The 24,356-nt window shown below is 42.3% G+C and overlaps 1 long non-coding RNA gene across 1 annotated transcript in view; it reads right to left on the bottom strand.

The window, feature by feature from the left end:
- Window positions 1-157: 157 nt before the first annotated feature.
- The window catches only part of LOC137479821 (uncharacterized), a 131,851-nt gene continuing 107,652 nt past the window's right edge, over window positions 158-24,356 (bottom strand). The window contains exons 2-4 of the long non-coding RNA XR_011002543.1: window positions 8,154-8,270; window positions 6,112-6,250; window positions 158-708 (exon numbers count right to left, since the gene is read on the bottom strand). This is a non-coding gene — a long non-coding RNA (uncharacterized lncRNA). The remainder of the gene's footprint in view (window positions 709-6,111; window positions 6,251-8,153; window positions 8,271-24,356) is intronic.

The following is a 24,356-nucleotide window of genomic DNA, read 5'->3' as shown; positions in this document are numbered from 1 at the left end:
TGGTGCCCTGGTCCTACCGGGACCTCGGGGCCGCCGCTGTGCCCGGGAACGGCCGCGGAAATGAGACACTTAAAAATGCCAACCTGACTTTTAAAAATAAACCGTTAATTAATATCTCGGTCTGTGGAAGTGCTTCTCAAAAACCCAATTTACAAAATAAGAAACTCAACAACCTGACCTTTTAAAATAAGCCATTAATTAGTATCTCGATATATGGAAGTGCTGCTGAAAATCCCCAAATTAAAAAGTTCTGCTGTTAACTCTGGCCCCAGCAGTCTGGCAAAGCTGCTTCTCCTACGAGGCAGGGCTTGTTTCTCCATGTGCTGCCATGTGTGGCTCATCCAGCAGCTCTGTAGCCCAGTTCCCCTGCCTGCAGCCGGGGAAGGAGGTACAGGCCAGTTTAACTCCTGTGCTGCATTGTACAGAGACACCATGGAAATGGGAAGTGCTCCAAAACCATTGCATTTTTGTTGCTGGGTGGAGAAAGGTTACACTTCCTCTCTCACTCAGTAGCCCCTGTGAGGAGAAGCTGAAAGAATTTCTCCAAATCAAAGAAACCAGTGAAGCAGGGACAATTGGGAAACAACCATGTTGCGTCGTTTTCTGCTATGGCTTTGCACGAGGTGAACTATTTTGTGATCATGCAGTATTCATTATGCTGTGCATTCCTTCAGGAATTACAGTATCCAGCCTGTGGGTTGTGAAATGCTGTAACAAAGAAATTTTTAAAAAGAAGGGATAGAGAAGACAATGGGGTGATGCAACAAACAAAATGGCAAAGTCCATGCCAAGCTCAGAGTTGCTGGCTTTTATCTGTTTGAAAAAAATCCAGCCCCGCTCTCTTGTTAAATACAGTGCTTTCCTAAGCAACCGTTTGTTCTTCCTGAACAGTAAATCCAGCCAAAGATGGGCTAAACAGGTTCAGAGCAACAGGATGAGTCCTCTGGCCTTTATGAAACACACAGTAAACACGGTGCACAGGGCTAGGCTCAGGCTATGAAGTTAAAACAGGAATATAATAAATGGAAAGAGGATTCCTCCCCCAATCCATCTGAGTGCTGCAGAGCTCTCTGCATCTAACAGCACCTCTGCACTCACATCACAGCTTGACCCAAGTAATCATTAGTAGAGTCTATGCCAGGCACTTGAGACACATAAATGGGAGACCCAGTTCATGAGATCCTCTTAAAAAATCATATTTGACTTTTTAAATGTGGGGGTTTTTATGAGCCTTCTGGTTTTGCCTTGTGAGGATCAGCCTCGTCACACGTTCCTGCTTCCTCCCTGTCCGTGAGGGCTAATAGCAGATCTTTAAAAACTGGAAGCTGAGCTTCTCAGATGAGTAAGATGCCTGTAAACACTGAGGCTTTATGGAATGCCTGAAAAACATAAGACTTGTGAAAATGAATAAATAAATAAAAGCCAGACTTGGCAATGCTGACAGAAAGGACTGAATACCAACTGCATTACGGTAACATTTTTGTGGCCAAACTTGTAGCCTCAATGTTTTAATGATGGCAGCCTTTACTGCATTTAACAGAAGCCTGGATTTGATTCTTTCGGAATAAAAGGGCTTTTGAATGCTCTGTAAAGGCAGTTTCCTGACTTCATTGATCGCTGACACAAACACCAGAATTAAATCTCCTACATCTTGAGCTAAAGCAACAATCCCATTAATTTGGAGACCAGTGGGCTTGTACAGGAAGCAGTTGCTGGAAGAGGACATGTAGCATGAGCTGAACCAGTTGGCTGCTCTCTGCGTCTCATGTCGCCAGGCAAGATCAGGGCCAAGGTAAATCTCCATATAACCATGTTTTATTTGGAGGCTGCTAACAGCTAGTCTGAATTCATGAAGGAATGTGAACAGCCACATCAGGAAACACAGCAAGAGATTATTCGAACTGGCAGGGTTTAAGAAGGAAAATTAAATTTGCTCTTTGTTGTCCCTGCCTGTTTTTCCACTTCTGAATCAGAATAAAATGAAGGACCACTCCAGAGAACTTGCACATTCCTTCACATAACGTCAAGTTGTGATGTAAAGACTATACTGGCAGAAATATCTGTAAGTCTCAGCACATACTTTCATTAAATACATGGCATGGATTGTTGTTAAATTACAACGAAGTAAAAAAGCTTGAAAAAAGGTACATTCACAGCAGGCAAACTCTAACCTGAACATAATTATGTACATAATGATGGAATGTGGCTACTCCTTGGCCCATGTTTTGGAAGTCTGAAGTTTTTTCAGGCCATAAGAATTTTCATGAGGTTAATCCTTCTATGGCACAGGGGTACAAGAGGTGGGAAGGAAGCAATAATACAGCAGAGGTAGCCCAAGCTCCCCTGAGAGGAAACAGCCCACTACATAATCTTTCCTCAGTACTTCTAGCCCTTGCTTAGTTAATGAAGGGAATCTCAGTCAGCTGGAGAAGTTCTGCCCCTGCTGACCCTCCCCATGGCCACCCCATGTGCTCACACCCTGCCCAGGATTCTGCTGCCTCCACCCCTACTTGTTCGCTTATTCCTCCCAGGACAAGTGCACAGCAACTTCTGAAAAGAAGATGACTTCAGCATATCCCAGAAGTGAATCTTCTAGAATTTAAACATTGACTTCTGTATCACAATAAAGTAAAAGTGGCATTTCTTCTTCCCCCAAATTCCATGGACTCAGTAAAGACTAAGCCTTATATCACTACAGCCATGTAGATCCACACAAACCTTATTTGAGGGGCTGCCAATTTTCCAGCTGCACATCTTAGTACATGCAGTTACCCCAAAGCAAGGGCTGTCCATATAGTGTATGCAGCAAACTCCAAACTGGATTTGCAAAGTGACCTGGTTAAAAACCCCCAAACCCACAACATTTTAAAGGCAGACTTCTGATAGCTTTTTTAGGGCTACTCCATGGCCTGCACAATTCACCCATAGCAACTTCTGGCAGAGGTGGAGGTGAGAGCACCTCTGATATTTTTACCACTGCAGGGTGAGGCTTTCAGTTCCTCCCCTATGATTATAACCCAATTATAAAAATACAAGGAGAGCTTTTAAAGCACAAAACCACCACGACTTGCACATTTACTCAACTGTATTTAAAATATCTGTACTTTCATAATTACAACATTGACAAGGATTTCAGAGGGAAATCTAATTTTCATGGGGGAGAGAGAATGCTTAGCGATTGAGAATGATGTGCATTGACATCAATATTCTGCTCCACTACAAACTCCTAGAGTGAACCCCCATATATCTGGCATTTCAGGACAATGCTTCCCCCACAGTGGTCACCTCCTAGCCCAGGCTGCAGGGAACAAAATGCTCTTACTCCCTGTCCACTTTGTGTGCAAGTCAGAGTAGCTTGGGCCATCCTCAAGCAGTGAGGTGCAGATCCCCAGCCTTGTGCTGAGGCATGAGGAGCCACACAGCCCATCGGCTCTCCTGCGGCACTGATGGCTGCCCTCACACAGGTGGAGTAGTAAAGTCCCAAGTGATCCTTGCTGCTTTGGAGTGTGTTCTTACATCTCACTGACAGGACACAGGCACGGCTGCTTGCCTGCCCTGCTGGTATGTTTTGAAAACAAACAGATTGAAGTCAACAGGCCTGAGATTTAACTGCAAAAGGGACTGTGGTAGTGAAAGAAAGGCAGCCCTAACATAATGCTTAGCTTTGGACTTGGAAAATCCATAATTATATCTTGCTGTATGTCTGCACAGACCAAAGCTCACAGAGACCATGTATAGGCTATATTTAAATGAGCTATTCCAGGTACCACAGGTGGTGTCATCATGGTACCAAGAGAGGCTGCAGAGTCCACTTCTGAAAATATGCAGGTAACCACTGCTGTGCTCTGCAGCTCACCAGCTGCTCAGCAGGTATTATAAAGCTAGTTCTGGGTATAATTCCACATGTTTATTTAAGCAGTGAAGCCAGCAGAGGAATTTCTTGCTCCCTGTTACTCTTCTTTGCACCTGCATCTCTGTTCCCTTCCACTGTCTCCTCTTATGCCACAACAACTATCTATGAGGTTCGCTGGAAACTGAATGATTGAATTGATCCACATGGAGAAAACAAAAACAAAACAAACAAACAAAAAGAAAACAAACAAAAAAAACCACCCCCAAACCAAACAAAAAAAAAGAGAGAAGAGAAAAGCAGTACCCAACAGTTTTTCTCTAGAGTTGCATAGGGACCACCAGAGGCAGGGGCTGAAATGGCCAAGGCTGGAAGCATAGGTGGGAATCTCCCTGAACATGTATAAATGGCACTAGTCCAAATTGTGCTACAGAAAGAATAAACACATTTTTTTCTTTTCCAGTCAGCTGCCAGTATTCCTCATTAAAACATGTTGGTTGTGTTCTCTCTAGCAGTGACACACCAGGGACAAGATCTGGAAGAAGGCTGCCTCCTGGAAGTGCTGCTGCTGCACAGCATCCTACTGGTACATTTTGTCTTTTGCTTGGCAGCCAGACGTGGGACTTGCTTTTGACACTGTGCTGGCTTTCACTGATATCAGATTGTGAGGGGTTGTTTCATCAGAAACAAAAGAGTGAAATGGAATAAGGAATAAATTAGAAGAAGGACCAAGCTGTTGTTGCAATTCTTGCAACTTGAAAGAAAAAGAGGTAAAAACCAGCAGAGATTTGATTATCAGCTTCCCCAAATGATACTAATATTGTAATTACTAAACTTCTAAAACAGGATATAGCTACAGTTATTGCAGCACCACAACTGTACTTGGAGAAGGATACAGAACATGCACTGAAGGACAGAAATGAAGATGTTTCATTTGGTGAAAATCTTTGTTCTGTGGAGAGGCTGGAGAAGCTGAGACCATTCTCAGAGAAAAATGAGAGTGCTGGAGGGGCCTTCCTACATGTTTTCACACCATTAAAAGGCAACTGTGTTTATGGATTTTTCTTAGCCTGGGAGAATCCACTAGGAGAAAGTAAGGTCAAATGGGGCAATCAAAGTGACGTGGGGAAGGATGTCAGCCTTTCCCAGTGTCCTATGAAGACATTTATGCAATATCATCTGTATCTGGGCTGCCATACCTAAGGCTTTTGACACAGAATGAATTTTGCTTTTCAAATTAGAAATGACAAATAAAATACATTATTCATCTGTACTCAAAAAAAAGAAAAGAAAAGAAGAAGAAAAGAAAAAGAGAAAAAGAGAAAGAGAAAAAGAAAAAGAAAAAGAAAAAGAAAAAGGACAGAAAAAGCAAAAAGAAAAGATAATCTAGGCAGTATATTTGGAGCCTCGGCACTTACAGGAAATGTTTGTGCTGACAAGTTTGTTATTCAGACCTGTGCCCATTTTCTGAGTTAAGTTAGAAGTGAAAGGAGAATGCCCCAACCCAAACTAGGGGCCATTCCAACACAGGGACTATCATCTTATAAACATAGGCATGGCCTGATTTAGGTATTTCAAGAGATGCAGCAGAAGATCAGCACTTACTGTCAGCCTCTGCCTTGGAGACATCAGTTCATCCTGTGTCCTTGGACTTTTTAAAAGCCAAGCAAATAATACCCTGACCACACAGAGGGATCTGAAAGTGTTCAGACACAACCTCTGTTTCCATGCAGTCCCTGGATGATCTGTAGAAAAAGCCACGGTGCCACTGCCAAAAGAGCTGAATCTCTTTAATCTCTTCTGTATGTGTCTTTAAAACTGATGTAAACTCTCCCATTAGAGTACAATGAAAGATTCCTGTGCTGGGCTGAGCCCCAGGTGAATAAGGAACCTTGGTAGTTTGAAGCATCAGTTCATTTGAAAGGTATCCAGTGTGTCTGGCCTGTATGGCCAGTGACTGTAAGCACTTGAACTTCATACTGATGAATGTTGATTGGTTTAAGATAATAGATTCTTATTAGTGGCTGAGTCTAAAAAGGGAAAACAGCTTTTGTTGAAGGATTCCGTGTGCTCTTCAAGTATAAAAAAAAAACCCAACCAAACAAAAAAAACCCACCAGCAACACATAAACAAACCCCTAGCAAAACCTGTACAGTGTTACTGGAGTTGCTCTAGCACAAGAAATATCAGGGATCCTCCTGTGCTGAAATACAGTGGTATTAACCAAAATTGACTGTGTAAAAAAAGATATCCAGTCTGACTTTGCTGCCAGGACTTCTGAAATGAACAGTAAAGTATATCCTCCTCCAGTGGCAAGTCTACAAATCTAGATTAGATGATGAATCTTCAGGTGAAGAAACCATTCCTTCTTCATTCATTATGGACACACCCAGATAGCTCCTACAAATTAAAGGTGAGGCAGATGAATCCACCTTTAGTGAAAAACAGTTTCTTCCTTTCTTCCCTAATTTATCATCAAAGACAATGGAGAGACATCCCAATCCAGACTCCAGAGCTCCCAGCATGGGGATGTGATAGGACACTTCAGGTGGTAACCTCTGGACCCAGAAGATACCATCTAAGGCAGATGTTTACCCTCATGTACAGTGCAGTCACTGGCAAAGCCCAGCCAAACCCTGTAGCCAGATAATCCCCTTTTAAAAAACAGAAGTCATCTCTCCTGTACAATGAATATTTTCTTGAATTATGAAAACATTATGCCTGTTGTTTTGAACAAAATCCTAACTCATCCTTAGTTGACCTAGTTGACATTTTTAGTAGTTTCTCACATTTCTGCATTGCAGTGCTGTTAATATATACCTGCAATAATGTTATAAAGATCAAGGGCTCAGCTTGTTTCAAGAAGGATACCTGTAAATATTCCTGCAGACTATTATGGATAGTGATCCAAATTCTGCAATCACTATTCCCTGGATAGGAGGGAAAGATGTTCATTTAAAGCCTGTTAGACAATTATTTTAACTTACATTTCTTGAACACTTATTTGTGGTCCAGAAGATAATGTGATTTAGAATCTTATAAAAGTGTTAAGTTGGCTTAAGAAGAGCCACACAATGATCCCATCTAGCTAACATGTTAAATTGGAATAAAGTTGATTTAACTTACAAGAAGAAAAACCACAAAATACTCCAGATTCACCCCAGTGACCAGTGATTCACCCCAGGCTGAATTTCAGTTCAAGGAAAATTTTCAAAGTTACTGAAATTCTGGCTGTTGAGCAATTATTCATCTGCAGTTCTGAAGGACATTCTTCACATTCCCCACTTCTACTAAGAGCTAGTAAGTATAAAAACATGAAAGAAATAAGTAAATGAAATATTTGAGCCTCTTACCAAAACACACTAACAGCTAATCATAATGCAGTCCAGGAAGGTAGACTGCCATAATGTATTCAATAATGTGTTAAAGTTCCCATTGCAGTCAAACAAAATCTATGGTAAGAGATTTCTAGATAGACTCCAATTAATATCACTTACAGGAGGTCTTACTTTCTCTGTGAGGCCAGACCAGCTGGGGCAGCCTGTTGACTGACTGCAGGGATTTTCATCCAGCTCACAGTCAATGAGCAGCTGCTGCTTTTGGTTACTCTCTAAGGCTCAGCCGTGGAATTTTCCTTGGATGGAGGCCTTGACCACCCTAAAGTGGCAGGCAGGTTCTTGGGCTTCTCTGCTACTTTCTTGGCCAGGTGATGGCAGTTGGATTTAGAAGAACAGGTCAAATGGTACAGGCAACAGTAGGAAATGGGGCATGTTTTTCCACACGAGACTTGCAGAATAAAATAATGCCACTGCTACAAATTCTAACTCCAGTCTTTTCTAATTCAGATTATCTTTAAGCATATGAAATGCTTTGTAGCATTCATACTATGAGCACCCCACATTTGAATGCTTTTTTCACTATACAGTGTTCCTTCTTAGAAAGAGGAAGGAATCTCAGAGTTTAGGACTGGCATTGCTTCATGTGGTAACATACTGTGATTTAGTTTCCAGTTGGTAACATAGGAATAGTAATTCCCTAGCCAAGGGGGGATCCTGTGAAGATGAACATGGTTTAGGTATTCAGTTAGCAGAGATACCATTACTGAATGCACAGCTATCAGAAATGCTGAGAGGATCTTGCAGTGTTATGTTGTCTGTCCTATTGTCCCAATATAGTGTCATGGTAGGTGACTTCTAACCCTCTCCTAGAATATATTTACACGTGCCCTATTTACACAGCCTCGTGTCATCTCTAGATTTAATGTTTGATACCCTTCTTTTGATACCCCTTCTTCAGGACTCACCTGCACAAACAAATCTGCTTTCACACCTTCCCTGTAGTTACTTGAGATTCTTAAAGAGCAGGTTCCCTTCCCTTTTATCATTTCCCAGAAGCCCTCAAACAATTTGCTGTCATCGATCTGTCAAGGCAAGCAAACTCCGATGAGATACTTCAAACAGATCTTCTTCCTTTTCCTCCTGCCTGTCCTCTCTGAGCAGTCTGTACATATAGACAAACTCTAACTAGCTGGTGCCTTCAAAATGCATGTCCAAGTCTCTGTTAAAATCTGTCCCTCCTGCTCTGAAGCTGAATGAGTTGCAGAGCTTCTGAAAGGATAAGGCCTTGACTGCTGGAGTTTTAAAAACTATGCGTCCCTTTGATCCCTTTCCCAATATGCACAAAATACTAAAATTCTCTCCTGGATTTCATTACACATAAAAAGACATGAAAGTACAATTTGCTCCTTACTCATCAACAACTACCCATCAGCCTTAGCTCCAAGCTAGACTGTTCTGGCCACTTCAAGAAATGGTTTTGAAATTTCCATTTCCAGATTGCCCTGGCAGGTATAACTGTGACTTTGCAACAGCTACAGCTGTGTGTGCTAATTGCTTTCCTCTAAATTATTTATGAGACGTTTTTGACTGATGAGATTTCTCACGACGGCATGTGCTAACCATTGGCAGTGGGCTCCTGAAGTGGTGGGAACTCATCACCTGCCGAGCTGCAGGAAAGCCAGCTGTTAGCAGGCACTGCATCCCTGCTTTGCACTGAGCTGGGAGGGCAAGCTCTACCTGCTTTCAGCTCCTTTTCCAACAACTGCTCAGTAGAAATTTATGTGTAAGCATTATATCTGCACATAACACACACCCTCTACTTTTGGGATTAGATCAGAGAATACTGGAGACTGCCTGATTTAGATAAGGCAGAATATAGGGTGTCAATGACCTGTGGAAGACAATCCATTTCACTAAACAGGACTTTTCAAGCTCTGGTCCCAGAGGCAGCAGGGGTTCTGTAAAATGCAATTAGGACAGCTACAAATCAATAGGCTTAAATTCACCACATAGAAGGTAGCAGATTTACTGGAAAATTTTTACAAGATACATAAACTGAAAAAGAATGGAAAACACGACTACGGAGAGAACAAAATATTTATAATGACCCACCACTTTACCACTGCTTTTTCCTGGAGGGCTTATCTCTGTCATCCAGCTAAAAACTACTTTAAAAGCTATGTCTGAAGGTAACCATAAGCCCTGTCAGTTAAATAAAAAAACATTGTATTCCAGGGTCCAGCAATTTATGTCAGTATTTTTCTTTTCCCTTTCAGATATGAATAACTGATATGGAGAAGCAGTTGGAACCACACTGGGTAGAAGAAAAACTTCATGTCTGGAGTTGCAGGAGCTCAACAAGGAGTAGCCAGAGGAATGAAGCAAAGCAGCCTATTAGTATTACTGCTCACTATTGGTGCTGTGATTACCTTCCCAGGAGGCTTTCAAGGTCGTTGGGTGAGCTACTGATGTGACATCTTCACGATTTTCACAGCTGTGTTTAAGAACTAAGTTTAAACAGGATTCTCAGCCAAGCTCTAGATGAAATTGTGCACTGGGTATTTTCCTAAGCAGTAGTTTTATCCTGCCTGTTCCGTAAGTTTTAAACCCTTTGAATTTACCTTGTGCTCATTTATACTATATATGCCAGAATATTCAATGTTTTCTGTACAAAAGCGTACTGACCCCATATACAGGAGTTCAGACAAGAAAGAGACAGTGACAAAGGGGACTCTGTTGTTTCTCAGAGGCGAGCTGGTATTTCAGAGCCAGGTCAGATATTCCTGAGCTACTCTGCCCAGTGCAGCAAAGGTATAAACTGCATTGTTGTGGAAGGTGTGCAGAGGACAGCACACCATAATCCAGCTGTGCTTAAGGTCAGGAGGAGGAAGGCAGGGCAGAATGTGCCATTGCTCCTAGAGCACCCAGAAGTCTCATTTCCTTACTCCTTTCTTCCACACAGTGGAGTTGGCTCTCTGGCTGTGTCCTGTTCAGTAGGTGGAACTTGGGAGTCGAAACAGATGTCCCAGCTTCCAGGCCTGCTCCCTCAGAGAGGTGAGCCACGTGGACTCCTTGTACTTCCATGAAACAGCAGCCTGGGGATAAGGAGTTGGGCTCCCTACATAAGAAGAGGTGGAAGCAGAGAGGGGGAAAAACTGATGTTCCCAGCCACCCATCACAGATGCGAAAGGAGACAGGACAGAAGGTATCTGTCTGGATCTGACACAGACTAACAGCACGGCACAGGAGAGGCTAGAAAGTCATTCATGCCTCATTTCTCCCACCTGTAAATTATTCCTCCCCCTTCATCCCCATTGGCACATCATTATGAGTGCTCAATTAATTAACAGTTTAAAAGAGCTTTGAGACATTCAGATGAGATAAATGGATTATTTTTGTATTTCTGCTTCTCCAAAGTTGCGTGTATAAACACTGAACTTTTAAAGTCCTTCAGTGATGATGAAGATTTAGTTCCTGTTTATGGATGGGAAAGTTAAATCATGGAAGTGTTAAAGCACACATTTTGAGAAACAGCCTCCAGTTCCAAGACCCTACCTTCTGCATGTTCAGCTACATACAAACACAGCTTGCCTTTCACTCCCCATCCTACCTGTGAGCAGCCACAAGTGAAGACATTCACTAGAGATCTGGTGTTCAGGGTCCCAAATCAAGTATCTCAAAACTAAACCCTCTCTGGGAAACCTAAAAGAAAACCCAAGAAAACCTGTCTGGAAGCAGCACACTCCATTGCTCTGCCCACCACATCACACATGGCACCCTTGTGTTCGGCCAGAGCTTTGGAACAGCTTTGTTGCTGCTGGGGAGTCAGAACCTGGGATCAGACTTTGGGAAGTGTCTGTCACATGGCTCTCCAGCACAGTGAGTGTAAATCAATGTACTACAGGAGTGAGAGTTGCCCTGACCAAAACAATTAAAACTCTCACATAAAAATAGAACGCTGGAAGGAAAATCTGTCCATTCTGCACTATTATTGTGTTTAACAGAAAACCCAAGTTCCTGTCAAAAACAAGAGAATAGAGAATCCCCAGCCAGCTTTAATAGCAAGATCTTTTGAAATACTCAGCCATCTGTCACAGCAGGAGTGCTTGTTGTTCAGCCCTTCTGAAAAATTTGGCCTTTCTTTGGGAACATGATGCTTTTAAAACTCGGCTCTCAGGCCCCTCCTAGGAATCACTTCTTCCATGGAAGGTCCTACTCTTTTTGTATCTACCACACAGAGCTAGACAGAGCTGTCCTCAGTGCAGTGCAATGTGCCAGTAAAGCAGGTAGAGATGAACTTGAAGTGCAAAACTGGAAGATTGCCCTGAGGTAGCCCTAAATCCAAGGAAAGATGGGTAGGTTAAGTCCAGGACTAACTGTACTTTCATTTAATGTTTCTTATGAAAAACATTACAAATATATTTTAGCAAATTTCCAAATGCATATATCTCATTAAAGGTGACCACAGAGTTCTCCTTTCCCCCTCCTCTGATTCTTCCAGTCCTTTCTCTTCCTTCTCTCACTATTGTTGACACTTTGGCACGTGTGAAGAAGAGGTAACAAATGACTCAGCCATGGAATGAACTGCTCCATGCTCGTAAAATATTGTCAATAGTAAGACCTCAGTTTGGAGTGGAAAACCAGCTTCCAGACAGAGCTTTCTGGGGGTTAATAAAATCTGCTATACAGAAAGGAAAATCCAGGAGCAGGTGAATCATCTCATGCACTGGGAGCAGGCAAACAGAGACAGAATCATGCACAGCACTGCACTGAAACAGAATTGCCCTGTAAACACCTACATCTGGAACCTGCAGTGATTCTCTTCCACAGAACAAATATTTTAAAGCAATGATGTGAAAACAGCCCAGCAAAGCAGAGCACTAACCTGGACATTTGCCCTTTTCTCTGCTACTGTTGTATTAGAAGAACATGTTGCTGGTCTCCATTTTAACAAATATAGATTGAATTCCTTGTGGTTCTCTGGGACAGAGACAAAAAAATGTGTTACCTTCAATGAAGCAAGACCTCCAACAAGTCGCTGGGATATATAAGAATATTTTTTATTTCTGAAGTGGGCCAAGAAGCTTTGAAGTTACATTAATACCTCCAGATAGAGAGTCACACAATCCCTCCTGCTGCAAAGAAAACCTCAGTAAAATAGCTACATGAAAGTCAACAGCAAAATTCCCACCAGTTTCACTGTGAACAAGACTTCAGGCCATAAATCCGTTCTGTAAAGGGTTTCCTACCAAATGTTTGAAAATTATTTTTTCCAAAGGAAAAAAAAAGTTAATTGTTTCATTGTATTTTCTATAAAAAGCTGTAACCAAACATTTCATTTTAGATTGGGGTCAATCTCAGTCAAAAATTTTCAGTTCCCACACACATTTTCACGAAGCAGTGGAACTCTGTTGGCTGACATGTTCTGTTGCTAAACTGAACTGATACACAAGAGTTTGATAATGCCAGGCAAAACATTTTGAACTTTCAGCCCCACAAAAGAAAAACAAAATCATCACATCAAGGTTCTTCTCCAACCCTCACTCCCAAGTTTTCACAGTACAAATATATATGGTAATACTGCAATTTTTGAAAGGTATGTTAAAACTACAATTCACATCACAAATGGCTACCACCTGGCACAACCCTACCAAAGCTGACAAGTTACTCTGGAAAACAGAGCATAATTTGGAACAGAATTCACCCTCAATTTCCCAAAGAGCCCAACAAAACCTTTCTCTTGGCTCTGCTCATTCCTTTTCAGGAAGAGCCCAGCGGAAGGGAGGCAGTCAGTGTGGCTGCCAGTTTTGCAGAGTCTGTGAAAATCTTTGGAGACATGACCCCTGTTCTGGCTCTTGGATTTCCAACAGAGGACTCTAGTAAAAATTATCCTCTCCAGGGCCCCAACATCTTCACCCTTAACCTTTCTGAGTCATTAAAGAGTATTCAGCCCCATAATACAACAAATACAAACTTCCATTTGCTACATAAAAAGGAAACTTCCATTTGCTACAGCACAGCAACCTCAGAAGGTGCTGAAACATGAAGTAATGACCCAGACTTTGTTCTGCAAGGCTGAAGCCCCAGGACCTGAAAAGAACTTCAGCACTTGCTTGAACTTAAGCACAAACTGAAATGCATGGCTGAATAGGAATGGCCTGAGGAATTATGCAAATGCTTAGCTGAATCCGGGTCCAAATATGAATTAGTTTAAAAGATATAGAAGCAAGCAGTGCAATTTAATCATTTTTATCTCCTTACCAAGAATGCACAAGTTCTTACAGCTAATATTACAGCATCTTCTGCTGCTGCCAGAAGCCAAATGACCTATTCTTTAACAGTCAAGCTCTCCTCATTTTCAAACTGAAGATTAGTCCATTTATGCTGAACAGTGGCACAGAATGACAATTTCATAATACACAGATTGAGAGCTATTCCACTCACATGTCACATTACCGTGCCCTTTATCCACTGCACTACCACTTGCAATTGACTATCATGATAATAAGATGGAACTGCTTCTAATCTCCAATTTTGTATGTTCTGGGATGCTGGCAATTCATTATATACTGCCACAGAGTGACCAACTGGATCTGACCTTGAATCTGAACACAGAATCTGATCTCCAGAAAAAGTGGAGACATAACTTATTCATATGAACAGACTCCAGTAAAGTTACAAGAGCTGGGCACTTCCTTAAAATTCTGAATAAAATGAACCTCCAGCAATGGCACTGCCATGGGCAGCCAGCACTTCCCAGCAGACTCTCAGCACTGTCCACACGTGATCCATCCCATAAACATGAAGGCTGATTGTGAAAATTTTTCTACACATGACTAGTCCTTACTTCTGCAAATTACTTCTTCCATTCTCCCAGACATGAGCATTTTCAGGGGCAGATCCCACAGCTGTACTGCTAACAGGCAGAGCAGTAAGTGTCCAACATAGTTTCTAGTTTGCTTTCCTTGCAGGAATATCAGTGAATCCATAATATAATCTCTGATTATGTCACCATAGAAAACTAATGCGATACAGTAGGCTATCATAAGTGTTCCACACACTAAAGAAGTTTTATATTTCACTGTGATCTGAGAAGAAAGTGCATCGGAGAAAGTGGAAAGCAATTAATAAATTCTGCTACCAGAAGGAGGATTGTGGTAATTACAGCACAATTGTCATAGAAGATATACAAAAGAGCTCACTGAGAAAACATCCTAATTTAGACTGCACAACTCCAGGGACTGCTCACTAACAAAATACAGAGTATTTTACTTCTAGGTCACTGATTTCAATCGGACCTCAAAGGAAAAAATGACTGGAACTTAATACCAGCTGACAGTGGTGTGAAAGCTAGAGGGTGGATCTCAGCCCACTTCCTAGCAGATTGGAGGACACAACCCAAGTATTTGTGATTTGTGTAAGTAATACCGCTACAAATTCAGGCTGTGATTCAATGATACTGCAAATCCAGCTGTAGGACTCTTAGGACAAGGAGCTGATATGACACACACAATTCTGCCGATTCCAGCTTGTCTGAAACCTTTTGACAAGTTAACAGTGCACAAACAGGTGCTGGGGCAGATCAGATATCATTATGCTTTTTACAGCTGTAAGAAAAATCCAGGTTGTGTGTGCCAACCAGTCCAACAGGAATGTAGGTAAGTGCCCACAGATCACTGAGATCCAGGCTGCCTGGTCTCAAGGGTCACCAATCCATGGCCTCCAAGCTTCATCCTTCAGTGACAGCAGGTGCAGGCTGTGTAGGAGCAGGCACATCAGAACTGTGCTGTTTTACTGCTGCTGGTCACTCTCTGAACCAGAGACAAGTGAAGGTGCTGTCTACACCTCCGTCTGTCCTGTGAAAGGGTGGAGGCTGCCAGATGGTTTGCAAGTCACCCAGGGCACATAAAGCCACACAGGCATTAAATAGCAAAAATAGCGAGGCATTAAATGACACCATCCCTGCTGGCACCACATCCCTGCTCATCAGTGCTCCATTCATTTAAACACTTTAAAGAGAGCAGGGAAATAGGAGATTAGAGAGATGTGCTGCTGCCTTTGATAAGCCTGAAAATAGAAGCAATGTTTGTGTTAATCCTGTAGCAGTAATATAGAAAAGGCACGATTAACTGCAGTTGCAGGAACAGTCTACTGCAATCTATTTTCCCAGTGAATTTCTCCACGGAAAGATGGGTCACAGGGCACACCTGCAAAATGCATCCAGGCATTCATATCTGCATTGTGTCCATGGCCTCTGTTCCAACAGATGGTTGGCCAAAGGATTTCTTCTCCTTTTATTTTATTTTGGGTTTTTTTTTTCTGAACACACAGGAGCAGAGCAAGCCCTCCTGCCAACAGCGCAGTGAATGCAGAGCATTCAGCAATGAAAGCGTGACCTTGATTAGTATCTAATGTGTAAAAACCAGTTACTTTTCAGCACATAATAAAGTAGAAGAGTTCTGCTATGATCTGCCAGAGTTGTTCAAGCTGCTCTGAGGAATACTGTTGGATATGCTCTCTATACATTCTCTGCTTCAGGCACCAGCTAATCCCTGGTCCCTCCACCTAAGTGGTTTCTCCTGCTTCACTGCAAGATTGCTCCTAGAGAAGAGTGTGTACTGCTTATTACATAGCAAGCTATTCCTTAATCAGCAGCACAAATGTTAGGGCAGCTCCACCTGACTTGTACCTATAGATAGAAAATGCAGACAGCTTTTAGATTCCTTGTTTTCTGTCTTATTTTCTTTTACAATGATCATATTATGTAAGCAGTATCTATCCCGCATTGCTGCTAGTAATGGAGAGCAGTGAGCAGCCCTGTAGGTAGGAAAATAAGAAATTCTGGATCCACTGATACTGAGTGAAAATCTCCTTGCTGAATGTTCCCCTTAGAACTCTACACCTTTGGGAAAGAAGCCAAAAGAGGTTGGATTAGCTGGTGTGAAGGCTTGCAAGATCAACTGTAGCTTGGAAAGGCAATACCATCATAAAGGTGCTACTGAGAATAGAGGGGGATTAACATGGTGTTTGAATGGATCCACCAAGTCTTGGGATGAGGAAACATGAACAGTGTTGGCATTATGTGATTGTAATAAAATCAGGCTGATGATGGAGAGGGGAAAAAGTGATGCCTTTTCTCTACTAAATAACAAGAAAAGAATGCTGGCTAGAAGGCTGCAGTCCCTGTGCACACAGCCACATTTCACTGGAACTGCAGAGAAAACCCCCATTTGGGACAGACTCTGCGTTAGCAGAGGCCACAGAGGAACAGGAATCAGGAACTGGAGGTAGCAGTACAGAAACAGAATAAACCAAGGAGTTTCCACATTCTTTAAAAAACCTAGGGCACTCACAGGACAAAAGCTTCCCTGGGGGCATGGGAGGGGGGTTAAAATCTGTGCTTTGAAAGGGAAAAAATTCACAGCTTATAAAAAGAAGAGTGGGAATCACAGATCTGGAAACCAAATGCATACAGGGGCTGCACTCTGCCTGCAGGGGGAGGGGTGTTGCAAATGGGAGGAAATATTTTTGTGCTTTTCAGAGATATCTAAACCCATAAACCTACAGCCTTCGCTTCCACAAGGTATTCTGCACTCTCTCTTCCATTTCAAAGCTTATCTGGAGAGGAAAATGTTAAGTTGTTAGCATTAAAAAAGAAGGGAAAAAGTTAAGGTGTTTTTAATTTTAAAAAGAAGAAACTTCTTTATAGCTGCATAATCAGTTAAAAGTTGCCTGTGGTGTTATGTCCATGTGCTAAGTTTCCTTAGGGATCCACTTACATCTGCATAATCATCTATTTTAATTATATGATGCCATAGGGTATATGATACTGTATGGACAAGTAAAGAGACAAGGAGATGACAGTGGGACAGAAAATACAGCGGCCACATTTCCATCAGCAAAAATGACTGTTGCATGCAGTCATGAGCATGGGATAGAGGAGGAAAAGTCATGTGAAATGAGTTACTTCAATCCTTCAAATCCCTAAAATAAATTCCTTCAATCCCTTGTGAGGCAGATTTTCTCTCTCTTCTGTTCCACATCTCAAACCCCATATGATTTCCTACTCCAGACTGTGGCAATACACTTCAAGCCAAGGCATCCATCTTCTCCACACTATGATCCCAAGTGTCTGCCATTTCAGAAGCCCTCACCTCACAGCAACCCCCCCAATCCCAACTCAAAACCCCACCATTTCTCCAACCTCCCTGTTATCACTTTTACATATATAAACATTGACATTATCTATACAAAAAAAGATCAGGAACTTCTGGTATCTGAAGAATCCCAGATCACTCCTTCCAACCCTGAAATGTTCCCATTTCCTAACCTCATTTGCAATGGAGGTGATACAAAGAATGAGACTTGTTCACATCAACCACAGCAGAAGGATCTCCAAGCTGGAGAGAGATCAGGGGAATATGGCCTGTGCACAGCCAGATCTCTGAACAGCACATGCTGTTTATCACACCAAGCCAGAGTCATGACTGCATCTCTTCCTGGCAGATGAATCCTTTCTCTTCTCTTGTTTTTCTTCACCAGTGGCTGTTGTGCTCTCCCAGTACCTCTACAGAGACCAGAAAAGACAGTGGTAGGTACAGTGGCAGCACATCTGCATTACTCATTTCCCAGGGATCGTTATTAGCTGCTCTGTAAGCGTATGAAGATTTTGTAGTGATGGATTCTTAGATCTCTTTTTGGAGGTGAATCCCAGCAAATTACAGCACCGATGAAGGCACCAGGACCAGTGATGAAGCTGTCCCACCTGAGATCCTTAGGGACACCAGGAGGTGAAGGGTCTACCTGAAAAACAGAGCAAGGCACAGGGAGGAGTTTTCAAAAATTAAAATATTTCTAGCAGAAAGACAGATGGTGACATGGGCAGTCTAAAACAGCTGCCAGAGCTTGTCTTTCAAATGTTTGGTTCTAACTATCAGGACAGCACATCCAACCACTGAAAGTCAATTCAACAATATCTGGATTAGTAACTTCAGATGTTCTGTTACAGATTGAGAGAGACTTGAGTGGAAAGGAATTTCCAAGCCTGGAACTGCAAGGGCTCAAACTTAGTTACAGATTGAGCTTTAACTCCTGAGCACACTTGAACTTTGTTCTAACTGTAAGACAAAAGATGCAGAAGACAGAACTAAGCAGCTTAAAACAATGCTGTTGACATTCACCATTTAATAAAGAATGGTTTCACCTACCAAAGTGAAAAGATGATCATGCAAGTGGGTAAAATATATTAAACCAGGAAAACAGTGCTAGCATTCCCCATAAAGAAAATACTCTGTAATTACCAAGAGACAGGATATGGATAAGCAGTTTTCAAGAGGAAAACCCCTCTATCTCATTATACAGCTGCTTCATTCCTGCATTTTTTCCCTGTTCAACTCTTCACCTTTAATCTGCAATCCTCAGCTATGCTGCACACACCAAGAATGCAAAGCTGACAAGCACAGGAGGGCCTCCCTTATCAGCTTAGGATAAAAGCAAGAGATCGAAAGGATGGATTGTCTGTGATTTTTCATTGCAGACTGGTAGATATTTTATGCTGGTTTCAGACAGGCTAAAGATTTGGAGATCTGAAGATTCATTAATCTTAAAAGTTTTGGAAGAGTATTGGTAGAAAATAGCAGGTGAACTTCCACACAGGAAAGAAAGAAGTGCCATGGTGTGGCTGTGTGGCAGGAGCTGGGGACAGCAAGGTGCTGCCCTTCCTCCCCCTCACAGAGGACTGAGCACTCCCAGTGCTGGTAAGAGGAAGATGCAAATCAATGAGTCAGTCCTCTCTCCCCACAGGGATGCAAAAAAGGGTACGTGCAGGTATAAAGTCTGCAGTAATATGCCAGCAAAGGAAGTTTCTTCCTGATCCCAGTGACTGCCTTATGGCCTTTAGGAGGAGGATTTCGATTTTTCCTGAGGACAGCAGGTAACCCCAGAACACTGCTGAGCCGCTGAGGCAGGCAAGAGGAGCACAGAGGCTCCCAGGCCCTCTTCCTTGCTGTTTGAACAAAGCTCCTGAGTACAGAATAGACAGCTTGGTCAGGGCCTTCCTTATCCTCCCCTCCCTGCTGTGATCACAGGGAGCTCCCACTCCAGGCCTCTGATGTGTTGGCAGCCTCTATAATTTAGAGTAGCTGTGATTTATGGCTTGGACAGAGCCTGTACTTAGGGAGTACAGAGGTAGGGCTGGCCTGACCAGTATAACTGTGTCGTTGCCGGCCCTTTGTATTGATCCAATGAGTGATGGAAGTGAAGAATTCAACGGGGTTTGCTGTCTGTAAGGAACGGTGAAGGGACAGGAGCTGGGGTGGAGGCAGGGATTTAATGACCCCTCACACCCAGCACCAGCAGCCAAAAGTGTGATGGTGACACTGTATTGATGGGGGGAATCACTCTTGGTGACCTGCCTCTGCACCTCCGCTCAGTGAGGAAGGAAGCTGGAACAAGAATGAGAAAATTTTCTGAATGCTTCATCCTGCATTAATCACGTACCATATCCTTCTCCTCATCTAGTCTCAGGGGGAATGTCACAGGCACTGGAACAAGAGAAATGAGGGGAAGTTTACAGTTGCCTAAGTCTAAGAGAGAGAGGTGTTTGTGGCACACAGCATGTTGTAGCTCCCACTATAAATTCATGGGCAGATTTCCAACAAGTAATAGGGAGCCAAATCCAAACTATTCAGTGAAAGGCTTGAGCAACCTTTAATCAGACTCCTAATTGGTCTTTTCCTCTGTTTCAACATTTGTTTTTTGAGGAAACCAACAAAAGTTCCCAAATGAGCTTTTTAAAGTGCCATTCAGGATATAATCAGGTCTCTTTGAAAAGGGACAGCTCTAAATTTAGTCATAAATATTTAATACTGTTGTCTGCCAAATTTAGCAAATGGTTTTAGTGGGGACCTGTATTTATCAAATTACCACCTTCAAGACAAATGCTTATAAGGAATGCTAAGTCTTCCTAGACCTTATTCTGCTAATGAGGGCATGCCCCATCTTTTCCAAAACACCACTTCTAAGACAATGGTCCAATTTTTACATTACAGCCATGTCTGCCTTGTACTGGCTGAGTAGCTGTCATTTGGATTCCTCCTATCAACTCTGAATTCCCTTTCATCTAAGGTCTGTGTTATGTGATGGCAGCCCAGAGCAGTGACCTATGACTATGCTTGACTTCTTATCTCATGACATGTGGACTAACTTACAAATGCAGGTAATTAGTTAAAGACGTTTCATGACAAATTAGACTAATGGAATTGTAATGGTTAAATTAAGTCTTGGGGTCAGTTTTAAGGTCCCTTGTTAGGGGTGATAGTTAAAATGCAAGCTGTCAGACTCTGGGAAGTATCTTGTTTCTTTTAATAAAGAGCTTCTTTTGCATGTGAAAAGCCAAGGACATAACTGCTTCGATAGGGTCTGATCCAAGGGAAACAATCTGGTTGGCAGTTTTTGGATAAGTCCCCCAGTCCTGCCCCCAAACCGTGTCCTATAGGCAAGACGCACAGTGGAGAAGAGCAGTAAGTTGCAGAAGGATCAAAGCACACAACTTTGCACTGCTCTGAACACTAATCTCTCACTCTCCCCTTGCACCTTTCAACTGAAAATTTCATCTGACATCTTTCTTCGGGGAGGAAGTTAATTTTGCAAAATCAAACAGTCCAACATAAATTAAACAGATAAATCATGTCCTGTTATCCACATCCTTCCTCCAGAAGGAGTCTGCCAGGCTCTCCCTGTAGGCCCTTCTAACAACAGAGCGACTTGATAACTCACACGCTGCTAAGGACAAATGGGAAAGGAAGAGGCAACAAAATGGAAAACATTATTCTGCAATTTTATCATTCCCCGGTGTGCCCGTGTCTTGAGCACTGCCTGCAATTCCATTTGTGCAATCTCAAAAAGGTACATTAGAGAGAGGAGAAGCAACAAGAACATCAGAGGTACCAAATGGCTTCTGTAGCAGAAGAGACTTCATACACAAGGACTCGTTTGCTTGACAAACAATAGCTGAACTTGGACGTGATTGAGGTATTTAGCATGGAGTGGGATGGAGAAAGCAAATGGAGTAATTGCTCTTCTTACAATAAAAAGGAAACACTTTTTACACAGTTGGTAGTTGAATGTGGATGTTCACTGATGTAGAGTCCAGAGAAATAAGTGCATTCAAAAAATTTGATAAATTCATGGGAATCTAACAGCTACTACATACTGCAATTCAGATACAGCCTGGAGCTCAGGAAGTGCCTCCACATTGAGCACCAGAAGCTGGAAAGACATCAGAAAATGGAGTCCTCTCCAGTACCGTCCTGTGCTCTTTTCTTACACTTCCAGCACTGCGGTCTGAGGCAGGACACCAGGCTGGACAGGGCCTTGTTCTGACTCGACAGGGCCACTGTCATCAACTGGTCTTGGGTCTCTCCTCACTGCAGACAGCAGATTAGTCACAGATAAGGTTAAGCCACTTCCCTCCAAAGGCAGCCCTGACCTCTGATGGCCATGGCAAGGAACAGCTCCATTCAGAGCCGTCTGCTGCCCCAGGATGCGGCGTGATGAGGGCAGGAGTATCTCATGTATGTAAGTACATGTACATGTGACTGGGAGCGAGAGGAGGTCCCTAATTACACAGTCTCCATTTTTAACTCCAAGCACATGCTTTGATCTTTTCTTTTCCAACGTAAACACAGAGCAGAGCACAGATTTAGACAGACATCCCCTGCTGAAACCCTGCACTGCTCTCAGCCCAGGCAGAGAATGAGATGGCGAGTGACACAAGGCAGCTGTTTGCTACATTCCTGCATCCACATTCTCTGGACATAATGGCAAAAAGCACAGTGCAAGGAGTCCTAAGGAAGAGAGAGAGTAACATAAGTACTTGTGTTCAGATACCATTCCAGAGCCAGTCATGGCAACTCTGGCAGGCACAGGACCCTTCACTGCTGTTTACCTCGTGAAACTAGGATCAGTCTATTGAATTCATCTAAAAAAAAAAAAAAATCCAAGCCAGAAGAACAGAGCCCACTCTGATTTGGTACTTCTGCTGCTTGGTCTTCTGTCATTTAGGCAAACGTCCTCCCCAGTCCCATAGTGATGGTGGCTGTAGGAGATGGAGACCCCACAGTCCAGTCACAGTGTGCTCTCTGCCTGACATGTGGCACTCACTGCCCATGTGTGCCCCTGCCCCTGGCTGCACCTGGGGCAGCTTGCACAGCTCATCTCTGGAGCTCCCCAAGTCCCAGCCAAGACAGTGCTGGCATTGCTTCTCTTCCTACCCTTTTCTCCCAGCACACACACACACACACAGAGTAACTACTCAGACCTTTGTGCTTAAAAGGAACACTTAAATTATTAATGCACGTTGAAGGAAAATAATTATTCTTTAGCACACTTACTACAATTTTTCTCAGGACAAAAACTGCAGGGATGGAGAATTTAGGTGTTCAATATGGATGTAAGATACCAGTGAGATGACAGGAGGAAATCAAGGCCAACATCCACCACTCAGTGCCTTGACTTTCTGTATCTTTCATTTCCCTAATTCCTGGCATGTGTCATTCAGACTTTTTTCATATATGCATAAGGACCAAATGACACTCAAATGCAACAATTCTCCTCCACTAAAAAAAAACAAGATTCAAAAGCCCATTAATAGAACGATGCAGAATTCATTGCATTGTGCATCCTTGTAAATATGCATGCACACTCTTTTTATATCAGTTCATGTACGTGAAATAGTAATAAGTAGTAAACACAAAAATATAAAATGAGAACCCCACGTTATTACTACACTACAGTTCTTCTTTATGTGAGAGCTTTTAGCATTAATAGCTAGAGGAGAGTACACACAAGTCACTCTGAGTTGAGAGAACTCATTAAGTTCTACTGGTTTCTATTACAGAGATGGGACTATTTGGACCTTGAACATAAGACAGAAAGATGTGAATAATGATTTATTTGGAATATAAGAGAGAGAAGATACTTCCCATTAGTAGAATAGAAGCAGCTGTTAACTCTGTAGAGCATATATGTATTAGTTTGAAAAGTCTGCAGGTAGGGAAAATATTTCAGCCTCAAGTATCCTCATAAGACACTGACATACTTAAGCTGCAGTTTGCAATATGTTTGTAGAGTGAATGCTTGACAATTTTTTGGTTCAGTATTATTATACAGAAGTGATATCAGGATGGTGTTGTCAAATAAATTATTATATAAGATGCATAACCAATGGATATGATAGAAAAATTAATTTGAAAAATGGATAACATATCTAATCTAATCTAATATCTGTCTTTAGTTTTGCTCTGAGAGAGCCAGAAAGCAGGGCTATTCAAGAGTTTGCCTTTGGTAGAATACTTACTCAATCCTAGTAATAAAGGATAACAAACACTTATCTTCTTTGCTTCCACTGCACAAAGATACAGATATTTCCTAAAATAACTTTGATATTTCCATGTAGGATGAAGCTAATTAGATTCACAGAGTCACAGAAATGCTAGTTGGAGGAGACCTCTGGAGATCTGCAGTCCAGCCTCCCACTCAAAGCAGGAGTGCTGCCAACACCAGATCAGGTCCTCCACGGCTTGGCCCCACAGCCTCTTAAAAATATATAAAGAATATACACTGAAATTTCACAACCACTTTTGGTGACCTCTTCCAGTGCTACAGCACCCTCTTGATGAAGAAATCAAGCATGAGAAAGTCTGCTGAGAGTTGTAGCATCTTGTAAAAGACTAATGAAGGTCAACTAAATTTTATTCTTAAGAAAGAAGCTGTCCTTAAAAGTCTTGTCTCTCTGTTAATTCTCACAGAAAGAGTAGAACCCAGTTAAATAATAGTATTTACTGGCCTATGTCTATTTTAATCTCTCATCAGTGAATACATCTTCAAAATCACCTTCTGATGGTATGGAAATGTTCTCAGTTTTAACTGATGGAAGGAGAACTGAGGTGAACAGACACTGTGCATTCAATTACACAGCACATCCAAAACAAGGCTGGGAGCTGAATCCAGATTTCCTGTGCACTGCATAACTGAGTTAACCACAAAATCACTTTAGCGTTACTTAGCTTTCTTTTCCCACCAGCTACTGCAAAGGTAAGTTGCAAAAAGTTGAAATAAGTATCTAAGGGCAGCAGGAATGATGACAACCTTTGTCGGGATCTGAAATT

The sequence above is a fragment of the Anomalospiza imberbis genome, chromosome 10 (genome assembly GCF_031753505.1).
Source record: "Anomalospiza imberbis isolate Cuckoo-Finch-1a 21T00152 chromosome 10, ASM3175350v1, whole genome shotgun sequence".
NCBI classification, from domain to species: domain Eukaryota; kingdom Metazoa; phylum Chordata; class Aves; order Passeriformes; family Viduidae; genus Anomalospiza; species Anomalospiza imberbis.
This window is presented reverse-complemented; position numbering and strand designations above follow the sequence as displayed.